Source organism: Carlito syrichta, unplaced genomic scaffold (genome assembly GCF_000164805.1).
Source record: "Carlito syrichta isolate Samal-C Ts95f unplaced genomic scaffold, Tarsius_syrichta-2.0.1 Scaffold301513, whole genome shotgun sequence".
Classification (NCBI taxonomy): domain Eukaryota; kingdom Metazoa; phylum Chordata; class Mammalia; order Primates; family Tarsiidae; genus Carlito; species Carlito syrichta.
The window spans coordinates 10,278-28,387 of record NW_007245609.1 but is presented as its reverse complement, the minus strand read 5'-3'; the positions used below and the strand labels follow the sequence as shown (position 1 = coordinate 28,387).

General features: G+C 44.7%; 1 pseudogene; it reads left to right on the top strand.

Moving 5' to 3' along the window:
• The first annotated feature begins 7,655 nt into the window (after nucleotides 1–7,655).
• Nucleotides 7,656–8,166, top strand: LOC103257069 (annotated as a pseudogene).
• The last annotated feature ends 9,944 nt before the right edge of the window (nucleotides 8,167–18,110 follow it).

Genomic DNA, 18,110 nt, shown 5'->3' with positions numbered 1-18,110 from the left:
AGATGAATAAACTTTGCTTTCCTACCCAAAAAGAACTCATAACCTGGCTGTTTATTATAAATTGACTAATTCTCTAATTCCCTGTGTGGCTAAGTCTTATGTCTCTAAGAAGAGGATAAACATTCAAAATAAAGGACATTCTTCTCTTAGGCTTTTAAATAGCTTTGGGGGAAGAGCTTCTAACTAGAAGACAGTCCTCGGCTTATGGTGACTTGACTTATGATTTTCTGACTTTACAGTGGTGCAATAATGGTCTGCATTCAGTAGAAACCACACTTCAGATGCTGAATTTTGGCCTTTTACCAGGCTAGCGATTTGCAGTAGAATATTCTGTCAATGCTGGCCAGCACCAGGGAGTCACAAGTCTCAGCCAGCCACGTGCACGAGGGAAGACAACCGCTGCTCTACCGTGTAGTCTGTTGCCAGATGATTTTGCTTATGTAAGTGTCCTGGGCACGTTTCAGGTAGGCTGGGATAACCTACGATGTTCAATGGGTGAGGTGTCTTAAGTACATCTTCAACTACGATGGGATTATCGGGGATATAATCTCATCATAAACTGAGGGGCATCTGTATTAACTTTTTATCATAACAGACTTAGAAATTAGCCGGGCTCGGTGGCTCAGCCTGTAATCCCGCACCTTTGGGAGGCTGAGGTGAGTGGATTGCCTGAGCCCGTGGGTTCGAGACCCGCCTGGGCAGCGAGACCTCATCTCTACAATAAATCAAAAAATCAGCTGGGCGTGGCAGCGCATGCCTGTAGTTCCAGCTACCGGGAAGGCTGAGGTGGAAGGATCACCGGAGCCCAGCAGGTCGAGGCTGCGGTGGCCGGGAGCTGCCACCGCACTCCAGTCTGGGTGACAGAGTGAGACTCCAACTCAAAAAAAACCCAAAAAACTTAGAAATTACATTAAAAATATGATGACATGGATACTCAGTTTCAAAACACTGTCTAAAGATAATCACTATATTGATTGTGAAATAATCATTTTCTAACTATAAAAATATGCTTTTATTACAGATTTGGTAAAATTGGTCATAATAAACATGTTTTTGTGCCACTTTCTTTTCATCGACTAATGCTGCAGCATGAACATACTCTCATGCCATTAAATGTAGATTTTCATGATTTTTAGACTATTTCATTATATTCCATTGTATGGCACATCATAATTTATGCTGTTGGGTTCTACACTAATGGAAATTTAGGTTGTCTGCAAATGTTCACTACCATAAATAGTGTAATGATGAACATCTTTGTACTCAAGACTTTATACATAGTCTATATAGACTTTTCCATAGAATGAATTCCTAGAAATTGGTTTCTATGTTTCTAAGGCTTTCTGGGTATATCACCAAATTGCTCTTTGAGTATGAGACTATCTCCACCTAGGGTTTGAGTTTCAAAATACTAATTAAGGTTCTTTATTAAGGTTATTTAGAGGCCAAAGGCAGAGACCTGTGACTTTTTAAAAAATTGAAATCTAGAATACATACATAGAAGTTCACAAATCAAAAATGAGCTTGACAAAAATTTATAAAATGCACGTATACTGTATGTCTATATGCATAATATGTAAGCATAATATGTATGCATATTAAAATGCATACACATGAAACTCAAATTAAGAAATAGACCATTACAAAAACCCCAGAAGCCCTCTTCTGCCTCCTTTCAGTCACTACACATTGTGGCCATTTTCTTCCCAGGAAGCTCCTAGCTGGTGACTGGGCACAGCGTAGGTACAAGGGCCTGGGCATTTCTGCCCAACATGAGTCCTCTCTAGCATTTTCTCAGACCTACACCCCAGTCTGAGGCTCTTCTACTCCTCCTTCTTTCTGCTCTCCTTTTACACATGGGTCAGACTGGCACATGGCCTAAAGGGTTTCCCTGACTACTCCCAATTATTTCTCCTTTTGCCCTTTAACAGGTATTGTCTACAACAAATCTCTTGTACTTCTAATTTGGCCTTGATGTCTGCTTCCCATAGGACTAAATCAACACAGTTGATTAAGACAGCAGTCTGAAACAAGTGCAGTTTGGGGACTGGACCACATGCCTCCTGGCTGGCAAGGAGAATCCCGTTTCAAGAGATTTGTGGGCAGGGATAGTCCCAGTCACAAGGGCTAGCCCAGCCGCTAAAAATATCACCAGTTGTGATCCCAGTGGAGAATATGCTGGCTGGCGATATGAGTTGAACCTTTAAAAAGCATAGGGGTCAAGGGGAAGGGGAGACAACACACACACGGACCGTGGTTAAAAAGTTGCCCTGACATTCTACAGAGGGATCATTGCAAACAACACAGTTAAAAAATAGTTAAGACTAAGTGTGAGATGAGATGCAGAGGGGTGAAGAGTCAGCACAACGAAGAAACAAACTCTGGATCTGATAGGGTCAAAGAACCCACCACATGGTTGAATAAATACTCTGTTATGCACTGGTTGAAAAAACCTGGGGTCCTGAAACACGAGATGGGAAAATCTGGGCGGGACCCTCAAAGATGGCATCTCTGTAAACTTCCCTGTACCTCCAGAATCTGCAAGGGTGGTCTAGCCCTCCTTGTACAGGAAGACAATGCAGAGACCACTCTCCACGTAGACAACAGGTACCCCCCCTCAGAAGTTATGCCCACCTCCTTTCCTCGCTGCCAAGATGATAATTCAGGCTGATCTTGGCATAACTTGACTGGGGGAATGCTGAGCCTGATGAGGGCGCTAGCACCCCTCCCTCAGCTCACACCTATGGCTCTAGGGAACTACAGGTATGGACAGCTGAAGGAGAAAGAAAAAGCTCACGCTTGCTTTACAGATGGGTTAGCTCGATATATGGCTGCAGATTTTGTCATTGGAACTGGCACAATGGGCACATGAATGGAGTGGCCACACTGAAAGAGACAGGCTCCAACTTATCAGACCTGACCTCGCTATCACTGCCTCCAAATATCCAACGTAGCAGCAACAGGGACCAATGCTCAGCCACTGATGTGGCTCTGTTCCTTGAGGAGATCCCACCAATAACGATTAATTGGGCCCCTTCTCTCCTGGAAGAGGCAGAGTTTCATCCTCAGATGAATAGACCTTTATTTGAATATGCCTTTTCTTTTCCTGTCCTCAGAGCTGCAGCCATTATCACCATCCAGGGGTTCACAAGAGTGCTTGATCCATAAGCATGGAATCTTGCACAACACAGCATCTGACCAGGGGACACAGTTGCTATGGTCTGAATGTTTGTGTTCCCCCCAAATTCATATCCTAACCCCTCAAGGCAATGACATGAGCAGGTGGGGCTTTGGAGCGGTGATTAGGTCCTAATGAATTAGGGCCTAATCTTAATCCATTAGGATTAGTGCCCTTAAGGATGAGATTAGTGCCCTTATAAAAGAGGCCTGAGAGAGATTGTTTCTCTCTTCCACCGCGTGAAGACACAGCTAGGAGGCACCATCTATGAGAAATAGGCCCTCACTAGACACCGAATCTGCTGGGGCCTTGATCTTGGACATCCAAGTCTCCACAACTGTGAGAAATAAATATCTGTTGTTTATAAACTACCCAGTCTGTGGTGTTTTTTTATAGCAGCCTGAACTAAGACACCAGTTCTGAACAAGGGAGGTGGAGGTACGGGGCCCTGACTCAGATTCACTACAGTGTTCAGAGCTGCCAACCTGATGGAGTAATAGAATGACCTGCTTGAGGGCACAATTGAAATGTCATCTTGGAAGCAGGACTCTTGAGGGTAGGACACACCTCCAGGATGCAGTATATATGCACTGGATCAGAGATCGCTATATGGTGCTATGTCCCCAGCAGGAAGAAAATAAGTGCCTAGGAACCAAGAAGCAGAAGCAGGAGTGACTCCACTTCCTATCATGCCCAATGGCCCACTGGAGGATTTTGTTTCCACCCCTGCGACTCTGGACTCTGTATGGCTGAAGGGCCTGGTAAGGGAGTGCACTCTAACCAGTGGACACAGTGCACTACAAGCTATGGCTGCTACCCGGGCACTTTGGAAACCTTGTGTCCAGGAGCCAGCAGGCAGGAAGAGGAAAGGTCTCATCCCTTACCGGCAACTGGAGGCTCCAGGGACGCACTGGGGGCAGGGAGGAATAAGTAGGGAACACAAGAGCCCACTTGGGCGCCTCTTGGCACTCTTATTGTTGAATTGTGACTGGGAATGGACAAGTGCAGCAATGCCAGCTTGAGAAGGATATGGTAGCCAAAACTCAGACCCTCAGAATGGAAGAACTGCTCCCTGAATTTGTGCAAATAAGGAGACCCTGTAGCACAAGGGGTGGATTGCTGCAACCACAGACAGATGCGCTGTTCAGGTTTCCCTTCAAGAAATAATTTTCTTTTTTCTCTTTTTGGAGTCAGAGTCTCACTCTGTCGCCCAGGCTGGAGCGCGGTGGCATGATCATGGTTCACTGCAGCCTCAACCTCTTGGTCTCAGGCAATCCTTCCGCCTCAGCCTCCCAAGTAGCTGGAACTACAGGCGTGTACTACCATGTCTAGTTCATTTTTTAAATTTTTGGTAGAGACAAGGTCAAAATGCTAGGATTATAGGTATGAACCACTGCGACCAGCCTACTAGAAACATTTTAATGAAATATGTGGCTTGCATCATATTTCTGTTGAACCCTCTTGATTTAGAGGCAGAGTCCTGGCACTAAGATATTCCAGTTGGGGTGAGGGGTTGCAGGTGAAAGGTCTTTCCTCATCTTTCACTACTTTAGGCTTCTCCATTCTTCCTCTCTATCCTTACCCACCCCCCCATCCTTGAGGTTGATATTTACGTATACCTCTCCAGAGTGTTTCATTTTAAAAGAGCGCAAAGGTCGTGTGGATGTTCCACAAAAAGGAGTGACTCACTGCTGTGGGATTCCAGCCCCCATGAGGGAGGTATTTGGCCTTCTAGGAGTCTACAGGAGCCCATAGCATTCTTACTTCTTGGATTTCCAGTACTGTCCCAATTTATATATTCTGTCTCTTTAAGTGCTCATATTTGTCAAACTGTGAATCCCAGTTTAAGCTTCCAACATGTGCATTGATAGGAAATTATTAGCTCTGCTTATGTATAATACTGCTCTCCTTATTCCTAAAAATGGCCCTCCTGAAGAGTCGAAGGACACCTGCAGCTTGCTTATGCCACAAAACAGAGATGTCATCACTGAGTTGGCAACTAAAACACTCAAGATTGCAAATCTCCAAAGCCTCTGCTCTCTGGAGCCTCCATTATAAGGCCATATGGTATTCTTGATTCTAAAATAAAATAGCCTCAGTCTCTTTACATGTAAATTAGGGAAATTAATAGAGAGAAGGCAGACTCATAGTGTTGCTAGGAGGACTAAATGAATTCATATAAGTGCTTAGCCCATTGTCTAGAACATAATAAACCATCAACTCATTCTGTGTTACCTATTAATATAAAATAGGTGTAGGACACTTCTAAATGTGTGTTAGGACTTATTTGGTCACATGTGAGAGACAGCTGATTCCAATTAGAATGTTTATTGGCAGCATACCAGATTATCTTACCCGATAGAATAAAGGCTGAAACAATCAAACCCCAGGAGAGCTGGGCACAGCTGAACCTCAAAGCTTAGATGCTGCAGGCTCTCTTTGCCTCTCATCTCTGTGCTTCTGGGTATGTTGGTTTCATTCCTGTTTCCTCACATGGCCAAGAGTCTATCTCTTGTAACTTCTTCCATTGGAAAGACTCTCTTCTCAGTTATAGTTTAAAAAAAAAATCCAGGGAAAGACTATGGGTGGCCTAGCTTGGGTATCCATCCTTGTGCCAGTGCAACTCTAGCCATGGGAGGGAGTCAGCATATAAAACCATTTGAATTGCTCCTGTTTGAACCCCATGGTTGGGGTTGAATGTTTGGGTAGCAAGTTCCCAAATATAAAGGAAGGTGCTGGGCAGACCCTTGTCATTGGCCGGGGTCTATAGGGTAGGGGGCTGGGAGTTAGCATGGCCTTAGCTCAAATACCACAGCAGGTCCCAAAGGTGCTGCAGCTAGAGGCTGTCAGCGAACTGTTCTCCTTGTGGCAGATCATTAAATTCTCTTGAAGGGCCAGGCACAGTGGCTCACACCAGTAATCCCGGCACTTTAGGAGACCGAGGCAAGAGGATTGCTAGATCCCAGGAGTTTGAGACCAGCCTGGGCAACATAGCAAGAACTTGTCTCTACAAAAAAATCAAAAAGGGCAACCCGCTCAGTTCCCCTCCCACTATGGGAACTTTTCTGTCCTCTCAATAAATCTTGCTTTAAAAAAAAAAAAATACCCAGATGTGGTGGCACACTCCTGAAGTCCCAGCTACTTGGGAGGATGAGGTGGAAGGATTGTCTGAGTCCAGGAGATTGAGGTTGCAATAAACCACAAGTGTGTCACTGCACTCCAGTAGCCTGGGCAATGGAGTGAGACCCCCAACTCAAAAAAGAAGAAAAGAAAAAAGAAAAAAAAAAATGTTCCTAGTAGTCATATTAATTTTTTTTCTGAAAACCAGGTGAAATTAATACACTATTTAATATATCAAAAATTGTTGAGCTATTTTACATTCTTTTTTCATAAAAATTTTGAACACCAGCGTATTTTACACTTACAGCAAATCTGAATTCAGATGCTAAATTCTCATTATAAATAATTGATCTGTCTTTAGATTTCATAAAATTGAAAAAGTAATTTTATATAGCAAGTTCAAAATAAAAAATTTTCAGTAACTGAATCAAGTGCCAATTTTTTTAAAATTTAAATTTCAACTCACTAGAATGTACACAATTAAAAATTCAGTCATAGCCGGGCTCGGTGGCTCAGCCTGTAATCCCGCACCTTTGGGAGGCTGAGGTGAGTGGATTGCCTGAGCCCATGGGTTCGAGACCCGCCTGAGCAATTTGGCCAGACCTCATCTCTACAATAAGTCAAAAAATCAGCCGGGCGTGGTAGCGCATGCCTGTAATTCTGGCTACTCGGAAAGCTGAGGTGGAAGGATTGCCGGAGCCCAGCAGGTCGAGGCTGCGGTGGCTGGGAGTGGCCACTGCACTGCAGTCTGGGCAACAGAGTGAGACCCCAAATCCAAAAAAAAAAAAAAAATTTAGTCATTTCAAGTACTCAGTGGTCACAGATGGCTAGTGGTATCATGTCAGCCAGCACAGGTAGAGAACCTTCCATCAACACAGAAAGTGCTCTGGGACTGTGTGGTTCTGGATAGTTCCAGGCTTGCCTCTGCAGAATCGGTAGTTTATGTACACAGACAGTTTCCCCGACTTCCCAGAGGCCTTTCAATGCCTCTCCCTTGACTCCCAGAGGACTAAGACTTCTGAAGCCCCTGCCCACCCCAGCAGGTCAGTTAAGGGCCAGGGCTCTGGAGTCACAGAGATCCCAGTTTGACCTCAGCTCATCACTTACCAGCTATTTGACCTCCAACAGGTTCATTAACTCTTGAGCCTTCGCTTTCTCATTCATAAGTCAATGGTAATATCTTAAAGGACTGTTATGAGGAATACATGGGGAAATGAGCCCAGGCATTTAGCACAATGCCTGACACACAGAGAATGATGAATGGTCGGTATTATTAGACAAGAAACAAACTCCCTGTGTTTGCTTAAGTCTGTGCTTCCAGGCGGCGTCCAGGGCGCCGAGCCGCAGGCAGCCGGGCATGGACCCTCAGGCCACCGGGGCCCAGGCGCTGGGGGCCGCCGAGCGCACGGGAGGCGGCCCCCCCTGGCCTGGAGCTGGCTTTGCCACAGCGGACCACCCCGGCCAGGAGAGAGAGACTAAAAAGGCCACGGATCGACTAGCCAGTGGAGCGCAGAGCAGCCCTAACGACAGTCCCACCAAAGGTGAGGGCGCCCATGCTGGAGAGGAAGGTTTGGCTGTGGACGATGAGGGTTCCAATGGAGAGGTGCCTACCTGGGAGCTGTCAGAAGGGACAGACTGGCCATCTTTTTCATGAGAACTGGGACTTGGAGTTGGAGGCTAATCAAGGGAATCCATACGATGCTGACGACATCCAGGAGAGCATTTCTCAAGAGGTCAGACCCTGGGAGTGCTGTGCCCCACAAGGAGACATGATCTATGGCCCCAGCTGGCACCATCCACCTCCACTGATACCCCATTATTCCAAGATGGTCTCTGAAACTGGACAGCTTGATGATGCCGAAGAATGAGTGTGGTGCTTTCAGCCTCTGGGTGGGTGACCCCTCTGGGTCAAGGTCTCTTTTCCTGTCTTTGAGGTGAGATGTCATATCTGAGAAAATGTTCCCAGGGATCCCCGAGTCTGGGGTACACAGACTGATGTTAATATGGCCCTGCTGTACTCCCATTTCTGTTGTTGGTGTTGTTTTTAATGGGCTCCTCCTTGGAACGCATGTCTGTGTCAGGAGGAGTTGCGATCTTTATAAATAAAGGTAGAGGAAGGCCGGCTCGGCGGCTCAGCCTGTAATCCTGCACTTTGGGAGGCCGAGGTGAGTGGATTGCCTGAGCCCACGGGTTCGAGACCCACCCAGGCAACTTGGTGAGACCGCATCTCTACAATAAGTCAAAAATCAGCCGGGCGTGGTAGCGCGTGCCTGTAGTTCCAGCTATTTGGAAGGCTGAGGCGGACGGATCGCGGAAGCCCAGCAGGTCGAGGCTGCGGTGGCCGGGAGCGGCCACTGCACTCCAGTCTGGGTGACAGAGTGAGACTCCAACTCAAAAAAGAAAAAAAAAAAAGGTAGAGGAAAAAAAAGTATATGCTTCCACAGCATATGCCTGCCAACCATGGCAGATTATTCCCTGGTGTTCTCAAACAGGGCTCGGGACTCGGCGGAACGGGGTGGAATGAAAAGGGCCCGGTGTTCAGCGCTGGTGTCTCTCCTTGAGCCGTGGGACTGGTTCCTCTGTGGGGCATTTTTGCTGCTGCTGTCTCTGGCTCTTCCCTCCCTGCTTATCAGTTCACTTGGCTTTTGCTCTGGAACTCCAAGTCCTGCACAGCCCTCCTCTTTCTTCTCTGACCTAGAACAAATGATGAACCACACAACCATCAACACCCTTTCCAAGGACATCTTTGACCTCATGCAGTCCAAACACACAGGCCCTTTCTCCTCCTCTTCTCTGCAGTGTGTGACATTGTTTCTCCTCTGCTGGTCCTGGCTGGTCTCTAGCATCCTATAAACCGCCCTCGTCACACTCACCCGCCCTCTTTGCAAAGTCACATTTTCTTACTGCTCCCTAAGTAAGAGGTCCTCTTACTGCTCACTCCCACCGAAGGCCCAATTCAGAGCTCCCAGCTGGCCTCATGTCCTGCATGATTTACCTCTGAATTCATCCTTGCTCCCCTCAAACCACTCAGGCTCCCTCTTGCTGTGAGCTGGGGAAAGAAATACATTGTAACTACAAGCACCCAGGTGCCCCCACAGTGCTAGGCACCTCACTTAACAACGTGTCTATGAAGAAGGAATTGTAATCTTGGCTTTCGTAAAACTTCTCTATCACATTTTAAAAAAAGAAGGAAAAAGCTGCCTCAGCAAAGAAGTACAGATGGTTCAAAAAAGCAACACCCTGCCACTCTTTCCCAGCAAGAGACAACCACTTTGAACTGCTTCTGTGTTGTAGAAACCCTGTCATCAATTAACCTCCTAATAGACTATTTCTTGATTTATCAGCCTTAGATATGATCTATTAACTATTATCTATTAACTCCCTGATATGCTTAATGAGAATTTAGTTCACTTATACGCCTCTCTCCTCTAAAGTGGTTGTACCACCATTCTGTTTCTCCACTGGTCACCTTCGCATCTACTTGAGCTCCATTTTTTGTTCCATTAATCATAGATAGCATCTCTTAACTCCCTACTCTTAGGATAAGAACATTGATAGTCTACTCTTCCCATTACATCTCAAGGGGGGGTGGTTTGTTTTGGCTTATTTTGTTTTATTATGTTTTTAAAGTGTGGGAGATTCTTGAATAGGCCTAAACTGAAAAGAATCAATAGAAGTGAACAACTGAAGACAGATGACAAAGCAGATATTGGCGTGAGGTCCCCAGAGAGGCAGAAGAGGATAAATTTAGAGCCCGGTGTGGAGCATCTCCGCCATAATGGCATCACCAGTTTCCTAACACAATTCTTGGGACCTTCTGAGACCAACTCCTTTGCACCCTGAATCCACTCAGCTATAAAATTCCCATGGATTCACTTCTTCAGCTTCCATCTGTTCTATCCTTTTCTCTCGCATCCATGGCTTTAGTTCAGGCTTTCATTATTTCTGACTTGAACAACAGATTTCTGACTGACATCCCTCTCCTAACTTTTCCTACCTTACACTGATGCCAGGTTAATCTCCTTAAAGCAGAGCTCCCATTATCCGACTCCCTTGTTTAAACTCAGTCTGGCTTTTTCAAGACCATCCACAATGTGGTCCCAGACTAGCATAGGATACTGAAAGGTTCAATCAGGGAAGAGTGGGAAGGTGGCAAGTGTACTTGGTCCTCGGGTACAAACATAATTCCCCAGACCTACCCATTCAACAAGAACTTTGGAGCCCTTCCAAAGGTGGAGACTGGTTTGGCACCCCAAATGTATCTACTGCAAAGTCAAATGACCATAGCATGGGCTCTGGCTTAGAAAATCTCTTAATGTGAATTTGGAAATTCACATTAAGCCAATAAACAGTTAAAAGTTCAACATCACTAGCCTAGAATGGCAGTCTAAAGAAAAGGCATGTCCCATTTTCTTACGGGCTTCCTCTGTATCTATTATTAAATGACATCAGTAGCTGGACAGTTTAGCTGGCAGCTGCTTTTCCCTCCTTCTCTGATCTGAGTTATTTGGGGAACTGGATATGCCTGGCTTAGGGCACTAACTGGGGAGAGCATGTGAGATATGTACCTCTGTGTCACAGAAGCTCTGACACTGAGCAAGATTATTTTTAGAGGTGACCTTCTAGGTTCCACGGAATAGTAAACAGACAGATGTACATGATTTCCTCTGAGAGACTCTCGGTAAACAAATCGGCACGCACACTCACTATTATCCTGCGTCAGTTGAAAAGTGTTATTAAAAGCTTGAAGCTAACTGGGATGAAAAGGAGGTAACCAAGGGAAAGGTCACAACATCTACCCACTCAGTCAGAAAACTGCAGGGGGAGCAACCGATCCATTCCAAATTCTTGGAAAACGTGTTGCTTTCAACAAAATGTCAATCTTTCTCCGTGAAAATATTTCTAAAATGTATGATTTAACTTACTGCCTTTCGTTTTGTATTATTCTTTTGTTATCACCTTGGGTGTTTTTTCTGTGTAATGTGTTTATTATTTTTAAGTGAACATTGTAACAAAAATAGAAAGAAGTGTCCATCACCCTGCCCCTTATGAGTAGTTTGTTGTATTTGGCCTTCAGATGTTGTATGCATATATTTCAATCTATAGATCAATGAAAGAAGAACATAGTCTTTTGTCATTTAGCACTATGTCTTGGGAACATTTTCCCATTGGTACATATAGGTCTCATTCGATTGATGGACATTTAAGGTCATTTCCAGTGTTTGACTAAACAAACAATAAAGAAAGAAGCAAGCCGGGCTTGGTGGCTCAGCCTGTAATCCCGCGCCATTGGGAGGCTGAGGTGAGTGGATTGCCTGAGCCCGCGGGTTCGAGACCCGCCTGGGCAGCGAGACCTCATCTCTACAATAAATCAAAAATCAGCCGGTGTGGTAGCTGTAGTTCCAGCTACTCGGAAAGCTGAGGCAGAAGGATCGCCGGAGCCCAGTGGGTCGAGGCTGCGGTGGCCAAGAGCGGCCACTGCACTCCAGTCTGGCTGACGGAGTGAAACTCCAACTCAAAAAAAAAAAAAGAAAGAAGCATTTAGAGATGTGGTCTCGTTATGTTGCCCAGGCTGGTCTTGAATTCCTGGGCTAAAGCAATTCTCCTCCCAAAGCACTGGGATTATAGGTGTGAGCCACTGTGTCCAGCCTAAAAATTTTAATTTAGTTATTGCCAAATTGCTCTCTACCTGTCTCCTGAAACATGAATATAAATTAGTTTCTCATGAAGACTTAGCACCTGAAACAGTGCCTCACACAGAGAAGCTATTTATTAATTGCTGGTTAGATTAAATTATCATAAACATTAGCTATTGCTCTAGTTATGAAAAAGTGATGCCTCTGACATTATCGAAGTGCATTGCCCTTTCTGCCTCTCACTCTTAATTGTTCCAGACACCTGAGGTACTTAAGTGTTGTTAAAGCACTGGATTCCAATTATTAGTTGTAATAGTAGCAAATTTAATAAAAAAGAATAGTACATGCCATGATGCATAACATTTCTGATTGACTCCCTGCTGGCAAGCTACCTGCTATCACCTGGAATCATAGAATTCTAAATAGGAGCTTCAACATCAAATAATCTAAATATTTCATTTTTTTAGTAAGAAGGAGTGAAAGCCCAGAGAGATAATGACTGGCTACAGGTTTGAGAATTGTAGAGTCTACTTGAAGCACCTCTTCTTTTCCATCTTTTTTGACTTGAATGAACAGATTTAGTATAATTTTATTTCACTTGACTATATCATATAAAGGAGGCACATTATTGACTGAGTTGTGTTTCCTCAAGTCTTTTTAACTCTGTCAATTTAGAGTTTTCCTTTTTGCCTTTCTAATTTTCTACTTCAAGTCAGCCAAGGATTGGAAATGAGATAACCAAGCTTATTAGAAATATATGTCAAGTATGAAACTATTAGAACTATACGTCCAGTGGTGGGAGCCGAGTGTGGTCTAAGGTCTCCCTATGAATGAAAAACAAGTCTTAATACCTTTCAGTCAGTTATTTTGGCTACTCAGGACAGCTTATGTGTGTGCACATGTGTGTCATGAGCTTTGTAAGTCTTAGCAGTGTTGCTATATTCTCGATATTATATATATATATATCATATATGATCATATACCATATATGATATATAGATATATGGTGCCAAAAAAGTATACACATTTTAAGAAAGGAAAAACCTGTATTAAAAATATAATACTCAATAAGATGAGTGCAAGTCACATTTGACTTCTGCAGTTACAAGAGGTGCTCAAAGTGGTTACCATCAGCGTCCAGACACTTCTGATTACAGTGAATGTCTCTCTAAGAGATGTTAATTTCTTAAAATGTGTATACTTAGCCAGGCTCAGTGGATCAGCCTGTAATCCTGCACTTTGGGAGGCTGAGGTGAGTGGATTGCCCGAGCCCATGGGTTCGAGACTCACCTGGGCAGCTTGGCGAGACCTCATCTCTACAATAAATCAAAAAAGTTAGCCGGGTGTGGTACCGCGTGCCTGTAGTTCCAGCTACTTGGAAGACCGAGTTTCACCTCAGTCCTTTCACGGATAGTCAGAGCCCAGCAGGTCGAGGCTGCAGTGGCCGGGAGTGGCCACTGCACTCCAGTCTGGGTGACAGAGTGAGACTCCAAATCAAAAAAAAAAAAATGTGTATACTTTTTTTGGCACCCCTGGTTTATATATTATATATAAAACATTTTTATATAATGTTTATATATATTTATATACATCTTAGAAGGCATTTAGAATCCTTTAGATTTGAAATCTTTCCAAATTCTAGGGAAATAGTCAAAAGACTATTTCAAATGCTGTTAGCATTTGGCCAAGGTCTATTTAAAGGATAGGGAAATAATTATTTCTCCAACCCTTTGCTGAGATACGATGCCAATTTTGGTTTTATCATCAGAAATTTCAGAAATAGTGTTCATGACAGGCAGAAAAATGACTGTTCAAAGATGTGCCTGTCCTATTTTCAGAAGTCTATGACCATGTTACCTTATATGGCAAAAGGGACTTTGCAGATGGGATTAAATTAAGGCTCTTGAGATAGAGAGATTATCTGGATCATTCAGGCGGGTTCAGTGTAATAATTACAAGAGTCCTTGTAACTGAAAGAGGAAGGCAAGAGAGTCAGTCAGAGGAGATATGACAACAGAAGCAAAAGTCAGAGGGAGATGATTGCCAGAGGAAGAGACCATGAGCCCAAGGAACCAGGCGCTTCTAGAAGCTGGAAAAAGCAAGGAAATGAATTCATCCCCAGAGCCTCCAGGAAGGAATGCAGTCCCCTGCCAACCCCTTGATGTTAGAGCAGTGAGACTATTTTGGATTTCTGACTCCAGAACTGTAAGATAATATATGTGTGTTATTTTACATCACTAAGCTTATGGTAATTTGTTATATAGCAATAGGAAACAAATAATGTTTTACCATAAGGCACTGAGTTTTAATTGAAGGAAAACTGTTCTTTTGCATTTTTTTTGTTTTTGAGTTGGAGTCTCACTCTGTCACCCAGGCTGGAGTGCAGTGGCACACTCACGGTCACCCCAGCGTCAACCTACTGGGCTCTGGCGATCCTTCCGCCTCAGTCTTCCAAGTAGCTGAAACTACAGGCGCACACTACCACGCCCGGCTAATTTTTTTGATTTATTGTAGAGGTGAAGTCTCGCCTGCCCAGGCGGGTCTCAAACCCGCGGGCTCAGGCAATCCACTCACCGCAGCCTCCCAAAGGTGAGGGATTACAGGCTGAGCCACCAAGCCCGGCAGATCTATATACTTTGATCAGAAACCAAAATGGACTCAGCTATGGAAACATTCGTCTCTGACAAGCTTCAAGTCAAGACCCAATTTTCCCTCTGGGTCTGTTATCATGCGGTTTTCTTTTAACATTCATAATGATTGGTTTTGAATGTGATCAAAAGATAGTAAATACGTCATATTTACTTGTTGAAAGTCCTGCCATTTGTCGAAAGAAATGGAAGTTGACATATGTTTCCAATTGAGTTTAACTTAATTTCACACTCACACAGAGAAATAATATGCACTCTTATATAGTAGACAAAAATGTACATTGGTAAAACCTTAGAAGGTTTTTAAACCTACTGAATTTTTAAATACTATCTCCTCCTTCCTTCTTCTTTTTTTTTTTTTTTTTTTTTTTTTTTAGACAGGGCCTCACTCTGTTGCCCAAGCTAGAGTGGCAGTGCCGTGATCCTGGCTCACTGCAGCCTCAGCCTCTTGGATTCAAGCAATCCTTTTGCCTCAGCCTCCCAAGTAACTGGGACTACTGGCATGCACCACCACACCTGGCTAATTTTTGTATTTTTTTGTAGTGACAAAGTCTTGCTGTGTTTCCCAGGCTGCTCTCAAACTCCTGGCTCAAGCGATTCTCTTGCCTTAGCCTTCCAAAGTGCTGGGATTATAGGTGTGAGCCACCACACCTGGCCTAGTTCCCCCTTTTGACCTAGCAATTCTACTTCTGGGAATACATTCTATGAAAACACTCACACAAGTTTGAAAAAAATCTATGCACAGCCACGCCAATTGAAATGCTGTTTGTAGCCGGCTCGTTGACTCGGCCTGTAATCCCGTGCTTTGGGAGACTGAGGTGAGTGGATTGCCTGAGCCCGTAGGTTCGAGACCCGCCTGGGCAACTCGGTGAGACCTCATCTCTACAATAAATCAAAAATTATCCGGGCGTGGTAGCGCGCACCTGTGGTTCCAGCTACTTGGAAGGCTGAGGTGGAAGGATCGCCGGAGCCCAACAAGTCAATGCACTCCAGCCTGGGTGACAGAGTGAGACACCAACTCAAAAAAAAGAAGCCGGGCTCGGTGGCTCAGCCTGTAATCCCACGCCTTGGGAGGCTGAGGTGAGTGGATGGCCTGAGCCCGCGGGTGGCAACTTGGCGAGACATCATCTCTACAATAAATCAAAAATCAGCAGGGTGTGGTAGCGCGCGTCTATAGTTCCAGCTACTTGGAAGGCTGAGGTGGAAGGATGGCCAGAGCCCAACAGGTCGAGGCTGCGGTGGTTGGGAGCGGCCACTGCACTCCAGTCTGGGTGACAGAGTGAGACTCCAACTCAAAAAAAAAAAAAAGTTAGCCGGGCTCGGTGGCTCAGCCTGTAATCCCGTGCCTTTGGGAGGCTGAGGTGAGTGGATTGCCTGAGCCCGCGGGTTCGAGACCCGCCTGGGTAGCGAGACCTCATCTCTACAATAAATCAAAAAAATCAGCTGGGCGTGGTAGCGCATGCCTGTAATTCCGGCTATTTGGAAGGCTGAGGTGGAAGGATCGCTGGAGCCCAGCAGGTCGAGGCTGCGGTGGCCGGGAGTGGCCACTGCACTCCAGTCTGGGCGACAGAGTGAGACTCCAACTCAAAAAAAAAAGTTACAAAGTATTAATATTTTGTAAAGTAAAACGCATAGAGTAGCCCGAGCATGGTGGCTCAACCTGTAATCCCAGCACTTTGGGAGGCAGGCTGAGGTGAGAGGATTGCCCGGAAGTTCGAGACCAGCCTGGGTAACTTGGTGAGACCTCATCTTTACAATAAATCACAAAAAATTAGCCAGGTGTGATGGTGTGCATCTGTAGTCCCAGCTACTTGGAAGGTTGAGGTTGAAGGATCACCTGATCCCAGCAGATACAGGCTGCAGTGGCATGAGAGTGCACTCCAGCCTGGGTGACAAGAGTGAGACTCCAACTCAAAAAAAAAATGCATAAAGTACATGTTAGTAAGTCATGAGAAAAAGCTGAACCCCAACAGACCAGATAATCAATGTTTATAGATAAATACTATGTCTGGATAATGAGGAATATGGGAATGCTTACTTTCTACGCTACATATTTCTTAATATTTGAATTTTTATAATTAATGCATGTTATTATTCTAGTCAGAAAAAAATACAGTATTTAAAAAGAAAACCTACAACCAAAGGTCTTAACAAACTCAGTTAACAGGAGGATTGTTCTTAAATTAATAGCACACTGTGTTTTCTTTTTTTGTTTTGTTTTGTTTTGTTGTTTTTTTGAATTGGAGTCTCACTCTGTCGCCCAGGCTTGAGTGCAGTGGCTGCTCCCGGCCACCGCAGCCTCGACCTGCTGGGCTCCAGCGATCCTTCCGCCTCAGCCTTCCAAGTAGCTGGAACTACAGGCGCACGCTACCACGCCCGGGCTAATTTTTGACTTATTGTAGAGATGAGGTCTCGCCAAGTTGCCTGAGCGGGTCTCGAGCCCGTGGGCTCAGACAATCCACTCACCTCAGCCTCCCCAGGCGCGGGATTACAGGCTGAGCCACCGAGCCGGGCTAGCACACTGTGTTTTCAAAGGGTGTTTTCTCACACTCCACTGCTGGGAATATAAACTGGAGCAACCTTTCTGGAGGGCAATTTGTAATAAAAACCAAAGCTTTAAAAATGTGTATATCTGTTGACCCAGTGATTCCACTTCTGGGAATTTAGCCTGGGAGAGTGACTAAGGATGCAAGCAAAAAATTAGCTACAAGGATATTATTTGTGTCATTGTTTCTGTCAAATAAGCTACATATTCAATAACAAGGAACAGGTTACATAAACTATTGTAGATTCATATAATAAAATATTCTGCAGTCATCAACAGCAATCTAGAAGTCTGTTGATGCAAAAAAGTGTTTATGCAGGGCATGGTGGCTCACGCCTGTAATCCCAGCACTTTGGGAGGTGGAGGCAAGAGAATTGCCTGAGCCCACTAGTTCAAGACCAGCCTAGGCAACATGGTGAGACTTGTCTCTACAATAAATCAAAAAATTAGCTGTGCGTGGTGGTGCACGCCTGTAGTTCCAGCTACTTGGAAGGCTTATGCGAAAGGATTGTCTGAGCCCAGCAGGTCAAGACTGCAGTGACCATAATCATGCCACTGCAGTCCAGCTGGGTGAGAGAGTGTGTCTCCAACTAAAAAAAATGAAGAAAAAAAAAAAAAGGTGTTTATGACTTGTTTGAAAGTGTGAAAAATAAAAGCAGAGCACAAAGTCATATGTATAGTGTGATCCCCACTTTCATAAATCTAAAGCTACAAATCCTATCATTTTATTAAGTACCTGACTCACATTCAATTGCCTGATTTTTAGACGGGAGTGAGGCTAGATATGAACTGTGAATTTCCCAAAGCAGTCCAGTAACTTGGGTTGTGTGATTCCAACTGCCTGGAATGGCTTTCTCTGCCCTGTGAGAAATTCTATTCAGACTCCTCATCATCTTTTTTTTTGTTTTTTGAGTTGGAGTCTCACTCTGTCACCCAGACTGGAGTGCAGTGGCCGCTCCCGGCCACTGCAGCCTCGACCTGCT